Source organism: Carcharodon carcharias, chromosome 2 (assembly GCF_017639515.1).
Source record: "Carcharodon carcharias isolate sCarCar2 chromosome 2, sCarCar2.pri, whole genome shotgun sequence".
Classification (NCBI taxonomy): domain Eukaryota; kingdom Metazoa; phylum Chordata; class Chondrichthyes; order Lamniformes; family Lamnidae; genus Carcharodon; species Carcharodon carcharias.
Genome location: NC_054468.1, coordinates 2,312,814 through 2,328,950, shown reverse-complemented (window position 1 = coordinate 2,328,950; position 16,137 = coordinate 2,312,814). Strand labels below are relative to the sequence as shown.

The 16,137-nt window shown below is 47.8% G+C and overlaps 1 protein-coding gene across 6 annotated transcripts in view; it reads right to left on the bottom strand.

The window, feature by feature from the left end:
* lrrc31 (leucine rich repeat containing 31) overlaps window positions 1-16,137 on the bottom strand; it is a 119,368-nt gene that overhangs the window by 37,757 nt on the left and 65,474 nt on the right. The window lies entirely within an intron of this gene.

The following is a 16,137-nucleotide window of genomic DNA, read 5'->3' as shown; positions in this document are numbered from 1 at the left end:
CCCAACATGGGGAACACAGAGTTTTAACTGCAAGAAGCAGAATCATTTAGCACACAAATTCTTGGCTCTAAAGACATAAAACATGCTTATCCAGATGGCCATTGGAGAGATATCAGCAGACGAGTCCGATGAAGAACTATACATGATACAACAGGTTGGCTCAGGCGACGAATGGTGACTGTTACCATGGTGACCACAGAGGGAAAGTAATTGGCAAACAAGAAATGTCAAATAGACACTGGTGTGTCATGCAACATAATGAACTTCACAGATCTGCGTGAAGGTGACTCACATGACGACCCAATAATGAAATCCTCGAAAGTGAGGTTGAGGTAATATGATGAGACAATGCTCACACCGAGAGGAAAAATTAGTCTGACAGCCCAATGCAATGGCAAGAAGGAGCGTCTAAAGTTCTTGATCATAGATGGTATACAACAGCCACTCATCCCAGGTAAAGCAAGTTTAAAGCATGGGCTGGTAACCCTAAATGTGCCAACAGAGAAAGGGCAACAAAAGATCCCAGAGAGAAGGCAACAGAAAACCCCAGTGGAAGGGAAACAAAAGATTCCAGAGCGAAGGAGACAATATTAAAGTAAACCACAAAATGGCTGCTGACCACATCAGTGCAAGGAAATGCACAAGCAGAAGGTAAATGAAACAGTTTTACAGGAAAATGTTCACATCAGAACTGAGCTGGAAGATTTGAAGGGCAAGATTCCAGCTGAGTATAAACTGTTGCAAACACATGATAAACTGAAGTCTTCAATGAACCAAGCTGTGCGAGATCTGAACAAATAAATTTCAGGGAAAACACAAAGGTACCAGGAGGAAAGAATGATCCACAATTCCACAGCTGGCAACTCAAAACAGGAGTTGAAAGAACTCAACCAGATGTATGCCAGGCAAGACAGCAGGCAGAAAAGGCACACAAATAAGTTGCAATCCTGAAAGACTCATTGAAGAATCAAATGTAGCCATGGAAAAACATGAGGAGCCAATCAGGATACAAATCCTCAATGCCCTCAACAGGAATCAGCCCACGTGTAAACTTGGAGCACGTGTAGAAAATTGTCACCTCAATCGTATGTGGTGGAAGTGAACGATCAAGTACACCAGTGAAACCACAGGCATATACGATCAAGTAGTGAAGATGCTCTTTCGCAGTTCAAAGCTGTTCCTTTACTGAAAATGGCTGGTCAGGGAGAAGGGATCTGACCAGTTGTATGGAGTTCAGAACTGCCATCGATCCCTGGGGTGCAAGTGTCTCTGTTATAGCACAGCAGATGGTAAATGCTAAGCTGCCCAAATCCCAAAGGGAAACTTAAAACAACTGCCACAACCATTTTGTGATTTGTATTTTTATATTGAGCTGCACGCCATGAATTCAGTAGTAATATGTCCACCGCGTCTTAAGAGAATTTTTTTTACAAAACTAAATTAAACATTTATCAATAAAATAAATAATTTTAAACACATTCTACACAGTCTACAAATTACTACTATGATAACTCCTTGCTTCCCTAATTAATCTGACTCCCATTAAGGCAACAGTAGAAACAAAATAGATTTTAACAGATCGTGTGCAAAGCACACGATACCCTGGACAGGGATATTCACAGCAAATTTTCTTTGCTTCGGTTCCTATAGGCAGCAGTTTGATACATAGAGGCTGGAGGATTTTCATGCTTATTAGATCTTAGAATGCCTTCTTATACGTAGCCTTCTCTCCTTTGTACATATTTTCCACTTTGAATGCAAGTTTCATTGTCTCAATATGCCTTTGGACTTTACCTTTCTAATAATAAAAATATTTCATAGTACCAATTTTATCAGTAAGCTTTGGAAAAAAATGAACACACCATTTGGCTTCTTCTGGCTAAGTGTAACATTTCACCCTCTCCTTTGAAATTCAAACTACTCTGATTTATCTAAAAATGAAAGTTTTCCTTCATACCTCACATTCTAAAACTTCATCCATGTTTACTTATTTAGCTTTTCAAACCTAGCTTCTCTTTTGATGCATCAAAGCCTTCAGACCACCTGTCATTAATCCAATTAAGACACACCCACAGACTAAACCTTTACTTTAAAAGAAAAATATTTTCCAATATTATATACATTAATAGCTTCATGACACATGCAACTATTCAGATTCCAGTATTCCAACTTTACAATAAATCCCAATAACATTATGAAAATTATTATATTTTCATGTAGTCTCCAACAACCACAATGGGACAACAACAGTCACCAAGGCAACAAGGGCCATGGGAATGACTGTCTCTGGACAAGGAACATCATCTAGACAAACACCCAAAGATAACACACATGTGCACCATTAAGAGACCAGCACAGTTTAAAGACTATGCACAATTAGGTGCTGAGACTGGCTGGTAGAACAAACATGAGTTCAAACATGGGTCTACAGTGGGTAACTTGGGTAACACAGTTACAACATGATCGTGCTTAGAATTGTGTCTTCTGTTTGTTAGGAAATGGGTGTGTGTGTATATTTTGTTCGGTATGAAAAGGGAGATGTAATCAGTCTAATGTCACATCTGGCTTTCTGTAATCATGTGACTGCCATCAAGACGTCTCTCTGGAGACAGACGTCTTAACTGGCAGTTCAATGAAGACTCTGACTGAGAAGACACTGATGAGGCACAACTGTCCTTAAACTTGAAACACGACAGCAATCAATACAATGGGATTGCACTTTAACTCAATGCAGCAACCTGCACTTCGATAGCAACAAATGGTGACCTTGCCAGTGATAATTACATCCCATGAAAGAATAAAAAAGCCTCTAATGTGGTAAAAAATGTCCCAAGGTACTACACAGCTAAGTTATCAAAAATTAACACTGAGCCATATACAGATGTGAGGACATGTGACCAAACATTTGGACAAAGGGAGGTTTTAACGAGACTCTGAAGAGAGGCAGATGAAGCCGTGAGGAGTTTTAGAGAGAGAAATCCAGGGTTTAGGTTCCAGGCAGCGAAGGTATGACCACCAATGGAGGAGCCAATAAAACTACAAATGTGCAATCATCAAATATCAGCATGATTCGTGGTTTTACATATGCATTAAGTTAAAGAATCTGCCAATAAGCGAGGGAATACAATGTTTTGGAGTTCCGCACTCTGACAGTGGATTACCTTTCAATAAAACTCGTTCCTGATGGTTATTCTCCAACTGACATTTTTTTAAAAAAAGATTTGCTTGCACAGGAAGCATCCACCAGGTTCAATTGGTAACCCTCTCACTTCTGAGTCAGAAGATCCTGGATTCAAGTCTCACTCCAAACAGTTGAGCACGTACTGCAGCTTTACATTCCCAATGCTGCGCCGAGGGGGCGCCGTGCGGTCAGAGGGACAGCGCCGAGGGAGCACTGCACGGTCAGAGGGACAGCGCCGAGGGAGCACTGCACGGTCAGAGGGACAGCGCCGAGGGGGCGCTGCACGGTCAGAGGGACGGCGCCGAGGGGGCGCTGCACGGTCAGAGGGACAGCGCCGAGGGGGCGCTGCACGGTCAGAGGGACAGCGCCGAGGGGGCGCTGCACGGTCAGAGGGACAGCGCCGAGGGAGTGCGCACGGTCAGAGGGACGGCGCCGAGGGGGCGCTGCACGGTCAGAGGGACGGCGCCGAGGGACCGCCGAGCGGTCAGAGGGACAGCGCCGAGGGGGCGCTGCACGGTCAGAGGGACGGCGCCGAGGGGGCGCTGCACGGTCAGAGGGACAGCGCCAAGGGAGTGCCGCGCGGTCAGAGGGACAGCGCCGAGGGGGCGCTGCACGGTCAGAGGGACGGCGCCGAGGGGGCGCTGCACGGTCAGAGGGACGGCGCCGAGGGGGCGCTGCACGGTCAGAGGGACAGCGCCGAGGGGGCGCTGCACGGTCAGAGGGACAGCGCCGAGGGGGCGCTGCACGGTCAGAGGGACGGCGCCGAGGGACCGCCGAGCGGTCAGAGGGACGGCGCCGAGGGGGCGCTGCACGGTCAGAGGGACAGCGCCGAGGGAGTGCGCACGGTCAGAGGGACGGCGCCAAGGGAGCGCGCGCGGACAGAGGGACGGCGCCGAGGGACCGCCGAGCGGTCAGAGGGACGGCGCCGAGGGACCGCCGAGCGGTCAGAGGGACAGCGCCGAGGGGGCGCTGCACGGTCAGAGGGACGGCGCCGAGGGGGCGCTGCACGGTCAGAGGGACAGCGCCAAGGGAGTGCCGCACGGTCAGAGGGACAGCGCCGAGGGGGCGCTGCACGGTCAGAGGGACGGCGCCGAGGGGGCGCTGCACGGTCAGAGGGACAGCGCCGAGGGGGCGCTGCACGGTCAGAGGGACAGCGCCGAGGGGGCGCTGCACGGTCAGAGGGACAGCGCCGAGGGGGCGCTGCACGGTCAGAGGGACAGCGCCAAGGGAGCGCGCGCGGACAGAGGGACGGCGCCGAGGGACCGCCGAGCGGTCAGAGGGACGGCGCCGAGGGACCGCCGAGCGGTCAGAGGGACAGCGCCGAGGGGGCGCTGCACGGTCAGAGGGACGGCGCCGAGGGGGCGCTGCACGGTCAGAGGGACAGCGCCAAGGGAGTGCCGCGCGGTCAGAGGGACAGCGCCAAGGGGGCGCTGCACGGTCAGAGGGACGGCGCCGAGGGGGCGCTGCACGGTCAGAGGGACAGCGCCGAGGGGGCGCTGCACGGTCAGAGGGACAGCGCCGAGGGGGCGCTGCACGGTCAGAGGGACAGCGCCGAGGGGGCGCTGCACGGTCAGAGGGACGGCGCCGAGGGACCGCCGAGCGGTCAGAGGGACGGCGCTGAGGGGGCGCTGCACGGTCAGAGGGACAGCGCCGAGGGAGTGCGCACGGTCAGAGGGACGGCGCCAAGGGAGCGCGCGCGGACAGAGGGACGGCGCCGAGGGACCGCCGAGCGGTCAGAGGGACGGAGCCGAGGGACCGCCGAGCGGTCAGAGGGACAGCGCCGAGGGGGCGCTGCACGGTCAGAGGGACGGCGCCGAGGGGGCGCTGCACGGTCAGAGGGACAGCGCCAAGGGAGTGCCGCGCGGTCAGAGGGACAGCGCCGAGGGGGCGCTGCACGGTCAGAGGGACGGCGCCGAGGGGGCGCTGCACGGTCAGAGGGACAGCGCCGAGGGGGCGCTGCACGGTCAGAGGGACAGCGCCGAGAGGGCGCTGCACGGTCAGAGGGACAGCGCCGAGGGGGCGCTGCACGGTCAGAGGGACGGCGCCGAGGGGGCGCTGCACGGTCAGAGGGACAGCGCCAAGGGAGCGCGCGCGGACAGAGGGACGGCGCCGAGGGACCGCCGAGCGGTCAGAGGGACGGCGCCGAGGGACCGCCGAGCGGTCAGAGGGACAGCGCCGAGGGGGCGCTGCACGGTCAGAGGGACGGCGCCGAGGGGGCGCTGCACGGTCAGAGGGACAGCGCCAAGGGAGTGCCGCGCGGTCAGAGGGACAGCGCCGAGGGGGCGCTGCACGGTCAGAGGGACGGCGCCGAGGGGGCGCTGCACGGTCAGAGGGACAGCGCCGAGGGGGCGCTGCACGGTCAGAGGGACAGCGCCGAGGGGGCGCTGCACGGTCAGAGGGACAGCGCCGAGGGGGCGCTGCACGGTCAGAGGGACGGCGCCGAGGGGGCGCTGCACGGTCAGAGGGACAGCGCCAAGGGAGCGCGCGCGGACAGAGGGACGGCGCCGAGGGAGCACTGCGCGGTCAGAGGGACTGCGCCAAGGGAGCTCGCGCGGTCAGAGGGACGGCGCCGAGGGGGTGCTGCACTGTCAGAGGGACGGCGCCGAGGGGGTGCTGCACGGTCAGAGGGACAGTCTGGGACCACTTGTGGGCTGAGCTGGGAAAGGGCTGCACTCTGCCTTCTGAGGGAGCCAGCTGGGTTTTTACTATAGGGTGTTTTGTTCTGTAGCCCTCAGATTCAGAAAGGTTACTTAATCCAAAATTTTTCCCTCTAACTCTAGACAGTGCCTCATTGGTCAATGTCTCCGTCCATGCCTGCGATCTTCAATGCTGCAAAAGTCGTGATCTCAGCCTCATTACTAAGTGAGAGGGAAAAACAATTACTTCAGGTATAGAAATCCCCTGGACAGTCCTCACAATCTCCATGACTGAGTATTCAGATTTACATTCGTACTGACCCAGCAGTTCTGCTGGGTCTTTCCAAGGGTACAGCTAAATATCAAGAAGGATTGTGAGAAAATATGAGAAGACATTAACAAACTAACAGAATGTGAGTGTAATTGGAAATTTATTTTCCAAATAAATAAGTGTGATGACTCTCCGTAGAGACATGGACAGTGCAACACTTGCTGAAAAGGGCACCTTGATGAAATATTCAATCTGATTTCCAGTGGACATGCAACAGCTGGAGAACCTCCCACAAGATTCAAATCAGAAGTGAGCTAGAAAATGATCCAATGCTCAAGGTAATAAATGCTGTTACCCAGATGGAAAAGCTCTGGTCCTGACAATATCCCTAGTGAAAGTCCCGAAAGCTGGAGAAGACACTGATCGACACGCTGATCTGTCAGATATGCCCAATATGTGAATGATAACATTCCAAGTAACCTTACAGGTTCTATGGTGATCACAAACTTCAGGAAGGGAGACAAGTCGAACTGTAACCACAAGGGGGTTTGAATTCCTCTCAACTGTTGGCAAAGTCCCAGCCGCTTAATAAAAAAAAAATCTGGAATGAAAGCTAGTCTTAGTAATAGTGGCCATGAAACAATCACCAATTGTAAAAACCCACCTGATTCACTAATATCCCTTAGGGAAGGAAATCTGCCATCCTTACCTGGTCTGGTCTACATGTGACTTCAGACCCAATGTGATTGACTCTTAACTACCCTCAAAGGACAATTTGGGATGGGCATCAAATACTGGCCTTTGCAGTGATATCCATATCCCGTGAAAAAATAAATGAAAAAAGCTAGGTTACTACTTAAATCGCCTCTCAACAATTGCAGAGGAGGTCCTTCCGGAGTTCCAGTGTACTTCTGATCCTCCAGAGAACAACTGGCATGAAAAGTGCAGAAAGCAGAAAATCCCTTTTCCCACAATTTTCTTCAATCTCACAAAAGCCTTTGACTCGATGAATCAAACCACCCTTTGGAAGGTGTTACAGCAACATGGATGCCCAGTTTACTTCACTAATATCACCAATCGCTTACATGGTGATAAGCAAAAATAGTACGATGAGATGGCTCCACCACAGATCCCTTCCCTGTCAAAACAGGTGTCAAACACCATCTGTGGTTAAAAGTTCAAGAAGGTAACAAACTTAAAGAAAAAGCACATAATTGCACAAAGATGGGTGGCAGGTCAGAAGATTGTACAGAATATTTTAAAAAAGAATGACTTCAAGGTTAATAAGGAAGGAAAAATTAAGAGTGCGAGAGAAAGCTGGGTAGAAATATAAAAATGGACAATAAGCCTTTCTATAGATATTTAAATCAGAAAAGGATTAACAATGGGAGTATTGGTACTATAGAAAGTGTCTGGGAAATTATTAATGGAAAATAAGGCAATGGCAAATGAATTCAACAGGTATTTTGTAGCGATCTTCACAATAGCGGATACAAGTAACATCCCAGAAAGAGCTGTAAATCAAGAAATGGAAGGGAGCGAGGAGCTCAAGGAAATTACAATATCCAGGGAAGTGGTACTTAGCAATTTTTTAAAAAATTCATAGACGGGATGTGGGCTTCGCTGGCTAGGCCAGCATTTGTTGCCTATCCTTAGTTGCCCTTGAGAAGGTGGTAGTAAGCTGCCTTCTTGAGTCACTGCAATCCATGGCACGTAGGTACATCCACTGTGCTGTTAGGAAGGGAGGTCCAGGATTTTGACCCAGCGACAGTGAAGGAATGGCAATATATTTCCAAGTCAGGATGGTGAGTGACTTGGAGGGGAGCTTCCAGGTGGTGGGGAGTCCCTTCCCACCTACATCCATGATTCCTCTGACACCCTACATCATATCAACAATTTCAAGTTCCCTGGCCCCAACCGCCTCCTCTTCACCATGGACGTCCAATCCCTCTACACCTCCATCCCCCACCGGGATGGTCTGATGTCTCTCCACTTCCTCCTTGAACAGAGGCCCGAACAATCCCCATCCACCACTGCTCTCCTCCGTCTGGCTGAACTTGTTCTCTCACTGAACAATTTCTCGTTAAACTCCTCACTTCCTCCAAATAAAAGGTGTGGCTATGGGTACCCACATGGGCCCCAGTTAAGCCTGTCTCTTTATGGGGAATGTGGAACATTCCTTGTTCCAGTCCTACTCCGGCCCCCTACCACAACTCTTTCTCCGGTACATCGATGATTACTTCAGTGCTCTCGTCGGGACCTGGAAAAATGTAGTAATTTTGCTTCCAAATTTCCACCCTCCATCATTTTCACGTGGTCCATCTCTGACACTTCCCTTCCTTGGCCTCTCTATCTCAATTTCTGGTGATAGACTGTCCACCAATATCCTTTACAAGCCTATCGACTCCCACAGCTACCTTGACTACAGCTCCTCACACCCCGCTTCCTGTAAGGACTCCATCCCATTCTCTCAGTTCCTTCACCTCCATTGCATCTGTTCTGATGATGCCACTTTCAAAAACAGTTCCTCTGACATGTCTTCCTGCTTCCTTGACTGAGGTTTTCCAGGGCCCTCAACCGTGTCCGGCTCATCTCCCACGCATCCGCCCTCACGCCTTCTCCTCCCTCCCAGAAACATGATAGGGTCCCCCTTGTCCTCACTTATCACCCCACCAGCTTCCGCATTCAAAAGATCATCCTCTGCCATTTCCGCCAACTCCAGCATGATGCCACCACCAAACACATCTTCCCTTCAACCCCCTATCGGCATTTCGCAGGGATTGTTTCCTCCGGGACACCCTGGTCCACTCCTCCATCACCCCTTACACCTCAAACCCCTCCCACGGCACCTTCCCATGCAAACGCAGAAGGTGCAACACCTGCCCCTTTACTTCCCCTCTCCTAACCGTCCAAGGGCCCAAACACTCCTTTCAAGTGAAGCAGCATTTCACTTGCACTTCCCTCAATTTAGTCTACTGCATTCATTGCTCCCAAAGCAGTTTCCTCTATATTGGAGAGACCAAACACAGACTGGGTGACTGCTTTGCAGAACACCTTCGGTCTGTCCGTAAGCATGACCAAGACCTCCCTGTCACTTGCCATTTCAACACTTCACCCTGCTCTCATGCCCACATGTCCATCCTTGGCCTGCTCCAATGTTCCAGTGAAGCTCAACGCAAACTGGAGGAACAGCACCTCATCTTCCGACTAGGCACTTTACAGCCTTCTGGACTGAATATTGAGTTCAACAATTTTAGATCATGAACTCTCTCCTCCATCCCCAACCCCTTTCTGATCCCCCCCTTTTTTACCTATAATTTATATAGATTTTTCTTTTCCCACCCATTTCCATTAGTTTTAAATGTATTTCCATCCATTGTTTTATCTCTGCCTTTTAGCCTATTTCGATTCCTTCACCCCACCCCCACTAGGGCTATCTGTACCTTGTTTGTCCTGCTTTCTACCCTTAATTGGCACATTCCTTAGATAATATCACCACCTTCAACACCTCTTTGTCCTTTTGTCTATTTCCACCTATCAATGGCCCTCTATCCAGCTCTACCCCCTCCCAACCCCCCCTTAAACCAGCTTATATTTCACCTCTTTTCTATTTTAACTTAGTTCTGTTGAAGAGTCATACAGACTCGAAATGTTAACTGTGTTCCTCTCCGCAGATGCTGCCAGACCTGCTGAGTTTTTCCAGGTATTTTTATTTTTGTTTTGGATTTCTAGCATCTGCAGTTTTTTGCTTTTATCCCAGGTTCCGATCTACCTGCTGCCCTTGTCCTGCTAGGTGGTAGTGGTCGTAGGTTTGGAAGGTACTGTCTAAGGAGCCTTGGTGAATTCCTGCAGTGCATCTTGTAGATGGTACACACAGCTGCTACTGGTGCGTTGGTGCTGGATGGAGTGAATGTTTGTGGATGTGGTACCAATCAAACAGACTGCTTTGTCCTGGACAGTGTTCAGCTTCTTCAGTGTTATAGGAGCTGCACTCATGCAGGCAAGTGGGGAGTATTCCATCACATTCTTGACTTGTGTCTTGTAGATTGTCGACAGACTTTGGGTAGTCAGGAGGTGAGTTACGCGTCGCAGGATTCCTGGCCTCTGACCTGCTCTTACAGCCTCAGTATTTATATGGCTAGTCCAGTTCAATTTTGTCAATGGTAGCCCCCAGGATGTTGATGGCGGGGGATTCATTGATGGTAATGCCATTGAACATCAAGGGGCGATGGTTGGATTCTCCCTTGTTGGAGATGGTCATTGCCTGACACTTATGTGGTGCGAATGTTACTGCCACTTGTCAGCTCAAGCCTGAATATTGTCCAGGTCTTGCTGCATTTGGGCATGGGCTGCTTCAGTATCTGAGGAGTCGCGAATGGTGCTGAAGATTGTGTGATCATCAGCGAACATCCCCACTTCTGACCTTATGATGGAAGGAAGACCATTGATGAAGATGGTTAGGCCGAGGACACTACCCTGAGGAACTCCTGCAGTGGATTATTGGAACTGCAGCTGACAAATCCCAGGTCCTGATGGATTTCATCCTGGAGTCTTAAAAGAAGTAGGTATTGAGTTAGTGAACGTGACTCCTTTGTTCAAAAAGGGAGGGAGACAGAAAGCAGGAAATTACAGGCCAGTTATCTTAAAATCTGTCATAGGGAAAAAATGTTAGAAGCTATTAAAGACATTGTGGCAGGGCATTTCGAAAAATTCAAGGCAATCAGGCACAGTCATCATGGTTTTGTGAAAGGGAAATCATGTTTAACCAATTTACTGGAGTTCTTTGAAGAAGTCACATGTGCTGTGGATATAGGAGAACCAATGGGCGTTATTCAGCAAAGGAGGATCAAGGGATTGATTAAGAAGGGGAAAATAGAGTACGAGAGCAAGCTTGCAGGGAACATAAAAATTGGCTGTAAAAGTTTCTATAGGTATATGAAGAGAAAGATTTATGAAGACAAATGTCCCTTACAGTCAGAAACAGGAGAATGTATAATGGGGAGCAAATAAATGGCTGACCAACTAAGTGCATATTTTGGTTCTGTCTTCACAAAGGAGGACACAAATAACATACCAGAAATGTTGAGGAACACAGGTGAGAGGGAGAAACTAAATAAATCAGTATTAGTAGGGAAATGGTGTTGGTGAAATTGATGGGATTGAAGGCCGATAAATCTCCAGGGCCTGATAATCTACATCCCAGAGTACTTAAGGAAGTGGCCCTAGAAATACTGGATGCATTGGTGGTCATCTTCCGAGACTCTATAGACTCTGGAACAGTTCCTACAGATTGAAGGGGAACTAATGTAACTTCATTATTTAAAAAGGGATGCAGAGAACAAATAGGGAATTATAGGCCAGTCAGCCTGACGTCGGTAGTGGGGAAAATTCTAGAGTTCATTATAAAAGATTTAGTAGCTGGGCACGTGGAAAACAGTGGTAGAATCGGACAGAATCAGCATGGATTTACAAAAGGGAAATCATGCTTGACAAATCTACTGGAATTTTTCGAGAATGTAACTAGTAGAGTTGATGAGGGGGAGCCAGTGGATGTGGTTTATTTGGACTTTCAGAAGGCTTTCGACAAAGTCCCACATAAGAGATTAGCATGTAAAATTAAAGTGCATGGGATTGGGGGTAGTGTATTGAGATGGATAGAAAACTGGTTGGCAGACAGGAAACAAAGAGTAGGACTAAACGGGTCTTTTTCTGAATGGCAAAACATTGTATGTTCTCAAGGAGTTAGATATAGCTCTTGGGGCGAAAGGGATCAAAAGATATGGGGAGAAAGCGGAAGTAGGCTATTGAGTTGGATGATCAACCATGATCATAATGAATGGGGAGCAGGCTCGAAGGGCTGAATGGCCTACTCCAGCTCCTATTTTCTATGTTTCTATTCTACTTAGATTTCCAGAAGGCATTTGATAAGGTGCCACACCAAAGGCTATTGCAGAAAATAAAAGCTCATGATGGAGAAGGGTAACATATTGGCATGGATAGAAAATTGGTTCACTAACAGGAAACAGAGTAGGCATAAATGGGTCATTTTCTGGTTGGCAGGATGTAACCAGTGGTGTGCCACAGGGATCAGTCCTGGGGCCTGTAAAGAAAGTATCATATTTTTCCTGATACTACTATGGGATACGTCAAAGCAGGCTTCTGTTTGTGTGTGTATGTTTCTGTATGTTTGAATAATTTAAGTAAACTGCAGACTGTTAGACTGCAAGGTTTGAATCATCGAAGGGGTTAAGTGTAAAAACCAGATATTTGAAATGCTAATGGATGAGCTAGGTAAAGTGGAATTTACATTTTCAGAAAAGAGGAGAGGTTGTTAGCTTTTCAAAGGGATATGATAAGATGTTTCCAACTGGCAAGGTAAATAAGGCAAAGTTATTCTATGTATTTTTCCTGAAAGTGCTGGCCATAATGACAACATAAAAGATTTTTATATTCTTGGAAAAATAAATTCCATAGAGAGGTTGACGCAATGTTATTTACAGATCAAAAAGGAGGAAATATATTCAAAGAAGGATGGAAAGCTACATGGGTGTGGCCGTGTGCGATCTTGACTGTGAAAGCAGATTGTGAAGCAGCAGCCTCTAGCCACCTCCAAGAGCAGTGCTTGCTGGTTCCAGAGTGCAAGGTTTTTTAGAAGCCTTGGAAGTCCATTGTCCAATGAGAGGGAGACAGCAGCTGTGGAATACCTCATTTACAACAACAGGGGTGCCTGTGGTAATCTTGCTGGATGTTTTATAGGTTAATAATCTATTTTGGACTGTTGCCTGAAAGGGGTTTGTAATTGGGGGTCTAGTTAATTACAAATCTTGTGGAAACAGTTATAAAACAGCGTGGCCAAGTTTCCCTTGTGGATTTGGTCAGCCTGGCAAATACCACCTACTATAACATAACAGGCCTCAACTTTTTACAATTTATATAAATGACTTGGATGAAGGGGCCAAAGGTATGGTTGCTAAATTTGCTGATGCCACAAAGGGAGGTAGGAAAGTAAGTTGTGAAGAGGACATAAAGGAGGCTACAAAGGGATAGAGATAGGTTAAGTGAGTGGCAAAGATCTGGCAAATGGAGTATAATGTGGGAAAATGTAAAACTGTCCATCTTGGACAGTATTGGTCACCTTATTTAAGGAATGCGTTGGAAGCAGTTCAGAGAAGGTTTACTATGCTAATATCTGGAAGGGGAGGGTTGTCTTATGAGGAAAGATTGGACTGGCTAGCCTTGTATCCACTGAAGTTTAGAAATATAACCAGCTTATATTTCAACGCTTTCCTGGACTCGAACTCAAGTTCTGTCGAAGGGTCATGAGGACTCGAAATGTCAACTCTTCTCTTCTCCGCCGATGCTGCCAGACCTGCTGAGTTTTTCCAGGTAATTCTGTTTTTGACCTGAATTTCTAATGAGTTTTACGACTCCTAAAGAAAAGGTAAACAAAGGGTGGAAGAATAGTGCCGCTGCTGAACAATGGGAGGCCAAGAGAGGCAGGTCACTCCCACAGACACACAGGAGGAAAACAGCAGTTTGCTTTCACAGCAGTTGGAGTTCAGTTGGTTTGAAGACAGCAGTGAAGCAGGAGCAACATAGAAGGGGACAGATAGAAAGTCCCAAGCTAAGGAAAACCCCACAAATCCAAGGGAATGGAACATTGGGAAGTCCCAAGCTCCTTCTAGTCAAAGGAAGGACAGGGACCTGGAAAAGGTCCTGTTAATGAAGTTAAGAGTGAGGGGCAGAGAGATAGGATCCAAGCTTCAGAATTAAAGAGACAAAAGCTGCAGGAAGCAGACTTAAAGCAAGAACAGATTGCAAGATGCAAGAAGGTGCAAAGACACAACTGAAGGTCTGTAATTCTTGGCTATGGGCATGTGAAGCAGTGGTGTACTGTTAATGCTGAGTTGGTGAGAGAGAGAGAGAGAGAGTGAGTGTGGAAGACAGTTTGAATGCAGGTGGTGACCTGGGGAAGAGGAACATCGGAAGGAGAGTTCAAAACCCTGGAGGTGGACCCTTGTGCAAAACGTCTGAGAGAAAACGTCAGTTTGGGAGAAGATTCTGAAGTGGGTTCTTGGAGAGTGGAGATTGGAAATCCTCGTGCGAAGGACAAAATTCAGTGAGACCGGTTGGCTCACAGTGTGACAAGCACCTGGGGGGAGTTGAGGAGAGATCCATGGCATCTGGTTGAGGTGGCATCTGTCCCTTGGTTTCAGACTGTGGTGTGTCTGACCATAGGTCACCCAAAGGTTTACATGGACTGTGTACTAACTGTGAACATTAGAGTATAAGATAGCATTTGTAACTTGTGTTATCCTTACAAATCTGTATATATCTGTAAAGGTGTAGTTGTGGGTGAAGGAGTATTGTAATATAGTTCATCTTTTCTTGTTCAATAAACGTTTTATGTTTTGTTAACAGTTCATCAGCTGACTCCTGTGCCTGTGTTCAGTAGCTACTCTCTATGTATCTACACAAATAAATAAAAATTAGGATCTATCTAGCTGGGTTCCACTCTGGGATCAGGCTTGTCCAGGGGTAACCTCAGCTGGTCACTGTTTAAAAATGGGGCATTTTCAATGAGGAAAATTTTTTTCTCTCAGAGCTTCATGAGTCTTTGGAACTCTCTTCCTCAAAAGGCAGTGGAAGCAGAGTCTTTGAATATTTTTAAGGCAGAGCTAGATAGATTCTTGATAAGCAACGGGGTGAAAGGCTATCATGGGTAAGTGGGAACGTGGGGTTTAGGTTACAACAAGATCAGCCATGACCTTATTGAATGGAGAAGCAGGCTCAAGGGGCCGAGTGGCCTACTCCTGCTCCTAATTTGTATGTTCGTATAAACTCTTCAACTTCAACCAGCTGGAGGCCAAAACAAAGACAACATATTCACTGAAGCTTCTAAGAGCTTGACACTGGTAAAGGGATACACCATAAACCTAATATGCTTGCCTATGGTGAGTTATGTGCTCAATCTTTCGAGAATAATGATATTGGACCTGACACTAAACTCAAAGTCTATCGGGCAGCAGTTCTCCTCATGCTTCTCTACGGCGCTGAAGCTTGGATAACTTATAGACACCATATCGAGTCGCTAGAACATCATCGATGCTGTCTTAGGAGGATCTTGTGAATCAAGTGGGAGGACTAGGAGTGCTCTACTCAGAGCGATGCCAGGGAGCCCATTCATGAGGAGGCGAAAGAAAACGTTTCAAAGACAATATCAAAGCCTCCATGAAGATCTGCTTATTAACATCAACACATGGGAAGCAGATTCCCAACTATGACCAAAATAGTGATACATCATCAAAAATGTTGTCAAGACCATCCAATCAATGAAAACAGTCACTGGGAGAGAATGGCGAGACTGACAGAAGAGAGGGCAGTTTCTCGAGGCAACAATCCACCACCGCCTCTACCAGCAGACAATCAACGGCCACACTCTGGGAGATACTGATAACTAAGAGAGGGCTCATAAGCCATCTGTGAACCCTCAGCCAACAATGATATCTCACTTAAACCAGGCATCCACAAGTAAGAATCACCTTATACACAAGGGACTGTTGATGACACATATTTAAACAGGGAGGCTAGAGACCACATAATGCTTTAGAAAACCAATGTCTAAATGGAGCAGCCCGGCAGCCACCCAAATCACTAAATGTAGCAATGCAGATTAATACGGCTATTAAGAAAAATACAAATCAAGCGCTGTGGTTCATTTCTAGAAGAACATGATAAAAAACTAAAAGACGTTATGTTAAACTTGCATAGAACCTTGGTTAGATCACACCTAAGGTGCATGAACTGTTCTGATTTCTGTTTTAGAAAAAGGAAGGTAGAGATACCGGAGGATATTTACTGGACTAAAACTAGAACTGGGAGGTTCAATACATCAGGAAAGACTGAATGGACTGGGCATTTTTCTAAAGAAGAGAGACTGAGGGGGTAGCATCATCAAGGTCTTATAAATTGTAAAAGGCTCTGACAGCATCATTGTGAAGAAATTGCTTCCACTTGTGGGGGTGACTGAAATGGGGTTATAACTACAA